We start from the raw sequence: 5569 nt of genomic DNA, 5'->3' as shown, positions 1-5569 counted from the left end.
TCGACACAGTGCAGGAGTGATTAAGATATTTTTGTTCCTTTGCGAGTTCTGATCGAGAGGCAGAAAAAGGGCTTGGATAAAGGTGCACCTCATTAGTGGAAACACGAATTCTTCTGAGTGTATGCTGTGTCTATGCACTAGTAAAAAGAAACAAGAAATCTTTCTCTTCAGCCATGATTCACAGTGGTGTGAGTAGCATATTTTAGTTATTTTATTTTATTGCTGTACGTTGTTTGATATCTTGTATTTATCTTACAGACATCATATTTTTGTGTTTGGGTTATTTTTGTGAGATATTTTGAATCTATAGGATTTTATACAAAAATTATACGTACATATGTTTTCCAATTATATTTCTTCTTAAAGCATAAGTATAAGACGTTTATAAAAGACGTACTCTTATTGATCAAGAGGACTCTCTCTCTCTCTCTCTCTCTCTCTCTCTCTCTCTCTCTCTCTCTCTCTCTCTCTCTCTCTCTCTCTCTCTCTCTCTCTCTCTCTCTCTCTCTCTCCCCCTCCCTCCCTCCCTCCCTCCTCTCTCCCTCCCTCCCTCCCTCCCTCCCTCCCTCTCTCTCTCTCTCTCTCTCTCTCTCTCTCTCTCTCTCTCTCTCTCTCTCTCTCTCTCTCTCTCTCTCTCTCTCTCTCTCTCTCTCTCTCTCTCTTACACACATGGACCCCCCTCCCCCCACCCACACTATTACACCTATTCCTATCTATCAGCAGGAAACATGGTGATTAAATTGCAGATATGATAATAAGGATAATGATGAAATAAGGATGATGGTAGTGTTAATGATAATGACGAGGAAGAAGATAATATTGACGTTGATGATGATGGTGGTGGTGGTGGTGATTTTAATGATGATGGTGACTTTAACGATGATAATATTGATAATGATACAGTAATGATATAGTTATTATTATATTGTTAATATTAACAACAGCAACAATGACAATAATAGTAATGATGAAAATGATGATGGTCATGTTGATAATAACAATAGTAATAATAATAATGATAATGACAATTGTAAGAATAATAGTTGTAGTAATAATGATAATGATAACAGCGGTAATAATGATGCTGATAATGATTATAATGATAATGATATTGATAATAATAGTACTGATAAGAATGATAACTGTAATGATAATGATAATGAAAATAGTCATACCAACAATTGATAGTAATGATAGTAATTATGAAAAAAATGATGATACTGATAATGATGATAGTAATAATGATAATAATAATCATTATAAATGTTGCTGTCATTATCATTATCATAATTATTATCATTATCATTATTATCAGTATCATTATCATCATTATTATCATTATTGTCATTATTATTACTGTTAATATCAGTGGTATTATTGTTATTGTTATTATTATTATTATTATTATTATTATTATTATTATTATTATTATTATTATTATTTTTATTATCATTATTATTGTTGTTGTTGCTGTTGTTGTTTTCATTATTATGATAATTATTATTATCATTGATAATTATATGTATTGATATTATTGGTAGTATTATTAGCACTAATATCATTATCATTATTGTTATTATTATCATTATTATTATGACCTTTATTATTATCATCTTTATTATTATCGTCTTAATTGTTTTTTATCGTTTTTATCATTATCGCAATCTTTATCCTTATTTTTAGCAGCAGTAGTAGTGATACTACTATGAATTAAACACTGCAATACAAATCAACAGGCCATGCGCATCTCGGCCTTCACTTGTTTGTTGTTTACATGTTCAGCCGACGTTCAAGACGAATGCGCACGGGCTTAGCAGCTCTTCATTAAAAATTAATCTCTGGAAGACTGAAAGCAAAACATTGAGGTGATCTACAAGTGTTTTATTAGTTGTATAAGAATAGAGAGACGATATTACCGATACATTTATGGATGATTCCCATTGTAAAAGTGTAAAAGGAAATGAAATGTGAATGAAGACGTTTACAGGTAATGCAAGCATTGTGGTTTTGCCTTCATTAATGCTGTCGTGAGGAGTTTTTGCTAATTACGACATTGATTTGTATAGTCAACGTTTTTTACGATTTTAGAAATAATATTTGAAGTATATGAATTTTTCTCGTGCAAGAGATTCTGTGTTGATAATGAAAGTGATTCACATGCAACGTGGTCCTCGGCTTAAAAATGACTATATATATAAACCCGTTATCTATTTTGGGTTATGAATATGCTATACATAAAATTAGTGTCACATGATAGATATTCTTGATTAAATCAGATGTTTGATTACGAATCTGTATGAAAATCAGGACATGTGATATGCACAGTACAGCAGGTGGTAGGTCTGCAAGAGGGTGGACTGATAACATGATTTTCGTATACAGTGAAGTGTATTCATGTTGACAGATTTAGAAAAGGTATGAATGAGAATGAATATCACTGAATATCCTTAGAATACAAGAGATATATTTAATAAGTTTTGAATATTTTACTAGAAATATATGTATTTCCGATGATGAAGATATATTTGAAACTGGTTAAATACATCTCTTGTATTATGAAGATATTCACAAGGCAAGAGCTTGATGTGATATAAATGAATTGGGTGTTGATTTCTGCAGTAATCCTTTTTTTTTTGTTTAGCAACCTCACCCTTCCTTCTCATCCAGGAACTACTGGTGGGATTCTGGATAAAGGCGCGATTCAATTCTGGCTGTAAGAACAGCTATCTGAATTGTATCATGTCACTTTGGTGTGAAATCTGGGGACAGAGGGGAGCTAGTGATAACACGACCGAGAGTGTGCTTTTCCTCAGGTGTCTCTAGGTTTTCTAGGATGCAATTTCAAAGTAATTTCTGTAATACACTTAAAGAAATTATTATTACATATAAAGTCAACAAAAGTTATAATAGAGATTTTATATAAAATAGTTAATGATCACAAAATTCAAAATATATGCCATGAAACGAAACTATGGTGAAACAGGGAATAAGTCTTTGTGCTCCATGTTGTTCAGAGGAAAAATACTATGGGCAGTGTTATTCAAGCTAGAGGCATGTGAGATTTAATACGGAGGTGCTTTTTGCAGATGAAATACTACTTCTGGCTGGGTATTCAGACACAAGTCAGGTCCTAGACGAACACAAGACAAGATGAACTGCACCTTAAGGGAGAAACAAAATGTATGATATAAGTTTGGTTTCTGCCAGGAGTAAAATCAGATTGTAGATGTTACACCCATGTGGCATGCCTTATGCACAGTTATTACTGTTGCATCCTCTTCTCCCTGTGCTACAAACATCCTCCACCAATATTCAGAGGATCATATATAAAAGCCTCTGGGCTTTCTGGAAGTGTCACTATGCTGTGCATGATTATCCTTCAAAATGGGCTGGATGTGACATTATGGCGCACATCTGTGATGGTGATTAGTGATGGAACTGTAGCTGGATAACCTGTACTGTAAATAGATGGATGAAGACTGTACCAATCTTCCTGTTAGCATGAAGGCTGTCATGAACTTGCTTGGGAAAGGATATGAGCTACACTGCCTGCTACTCCTATTCCATTACCGTCATTCCTGTTCCACCAGTCCAACCAAAAATACATGTCTAGGGATAAGAATGTCATTTTGTTGCCATGGTATGGACTACCACACTCCCATTGGTGAGCAAGAAGCTTGTCACCATACTATCCACATCAGTGAGGTTGTCCCCCTATTAGGCAGCTTATAAGTTATTTGGGTTTAACTTTGTGTAGTGGTGAATTACAACATGGATATGAATTAAGTAGATGTTAGTGACCTACTCAATGAACCTATATGGTCCATAAAGCTTTCAGGAGCATGATGACAGTTTGTGGTTCAGATGGTCCTATTCTGATTTCTCATACAGTAGAGGAGAGTTGAAGAAACTAAATTGGCTGCCACACTTTGCACTAGGAGCTGTCATTGGTGTGGGTCTGCGGGATGGTAGAGGAACACATCATGTGTCAGTGCTGTAGTATGCCTCTGTATCCTACAAAGTGCTTCAAATGCTTTCATAATCAGAGAAAGGAGTAGGAGAAATAGGAGAAGTACGAGATGAAGAAGGAGAAGTTATGATTGCTGCATTTTTTTCTCTCATTATTTTTTAAGAAAATAAAATCACAAAATATGCAAAGGTTTTTGAGTAACAATAGCAAATCATTTTTAGAACAAGTAATGTGACTACAGATGCATCTTGATGTAAAATTTACAACAGTTATGCATCATATCACAAAAGCTATAGGTATGAGGTGGGTGAAAGGACTCTGAGATTTGGCACACTCACTCGCACCTCAACCAGTATCCAGGCAGAAGACCTAACCTCCCCAGTATCAGTGAATCTAGGCACATTTCTGCCCATTTGTGAGTGGGTTAAGATTTTGGTATTGATACTGATAAATTGTTTATGATGTATCATGTCTACTTTGATCTAAAGTAGTTTTAGGCTATGCTGATCAACTGTAGTGATGATGATATGAAAAATAGCTCAAGTAAATTGCAAGTATACCAGGGGAATTACAGGGTAAAAATAAAAAAGAATACTCCAGCTGATATGAGATAAGTTAACTGTTTTGGCTAATCATTGTCAGCCTGTACTAATAAAAACACATTTATGGTAGTTGTGTATTTAAACTTAGATGTAATTTGTTGGTACTGGTTTTCATTAGATGTTTTTCATTTTGTGTTGAAAGATGACAAAGTATTTTCAGTAGTTTAGAACCACAAAATAAGCCAGAATATTTCTGTTCTTTTCTTTACAGGTTTAAGAAGATAAAGGGGGCTGTTGGAAGACATAATTTTAAGTAAGTACAACTGATTTTTTTCCACTTATTGTTTTTAAATTTTACTAACACCATTTTTTTCTTAATTTTGTGTGGAAGCTTATATTATAATTATTTTTTATTTGCATATACAGATCTTTTAATTGAAGTTTTGCATATTAAGGAAAGTGTGGATTTCCTATTAGATTTTCCGGGAAGTTTTGGTAATATCTGTATCTGAAATTAATGTGAATTATTAGAAAAAGGTCCTGTTATTTAGCTCTACTACATGAGATATTGAACAATTTTAAAATTCATAAGTTGGATTATATTTTTATAGGCTCTATGTAGCAATGTTCACATTTTCAGCGATCAGGGATATGATATAGTATCCACAGTTTATTAGCAGTTTGAGGGTTAAAACTGATGACCAGTGGTATACACATTTGAATGGTATAAATTATTAGGCATTGATATTTTTTCCAGAAAATGTTCAGGGTGTTTTTGTGTAATTCTAGAAATGCACAACAAAAGTTTTTGTACTTAATCTCTCTTTCTCACTCTCTCACTCTCACCCTCTCACTCTCTCACTCTCTCACTCTCTCACTCTCTCACTCTCTCACTCTCTCACTCTCTCACTCTCTCACTCTCTCACTCTCTCTCTCTCTCTCTCTCTCTCTCTCTCTCTCTCTCTCTCTCTCTCTCTCTCTCTCTCTCTCTCTCTCTCTCTTTCTCTCACTCTCTCTCTCTTTCTGTCACTCTCTCTCTCTCTCTCTCTCTCAGTCA

General features: G+C 34.2%; 1 protein-coding gene across 3 annotated transcripts in view; it reads left to right on the top strand.

Annotated features, from left to right (window-relative positions):
- Positions 1-1749: 1749 nt before the first annotated feature.
- LOC113821066 (guanylate kinase) overlaps positions 1750-5569 on the top strand; it is a 24578-nt gene continuing 20758 nt past the window's right edge. Inside the window, exons 1-2 of one of the 3 annotated variants that reach the window (XM_027373493.2) lie at positions 1750-1865; positions 4784-4825. The gene's annotated coding sequence lies outside the window, so the exon portion shown is untranslated. Of the gene's footprint in view, positions 1988-4783; positions 4826-5569 lie in introns of all 3 variants that reach the window. The other 2 variants (XM_027373495.2, XM_027373496.2) reach the window with 2 other exon arrangements.

This window comes from Penaeus vannamei, chromosome 17 (assembly GCF_042767895.1).
Source record: "Penaeus vannamei isolate JL-2024 chromosome 17, ASM4276789v1, whole genome shotgun sequence".
Classification (NCBI taxonomy): Eukaryota; Metazoa; Arthropoda; class Malacostraca; order Decapoda; family Penaeidae; genus Penaeus; species Penaeus vannamei.
The sequence above is the reverse complement of the archived record's forward strand: the minus strand, read 5'-3'. Positions and strand labels throughout refer to the sequence as shown.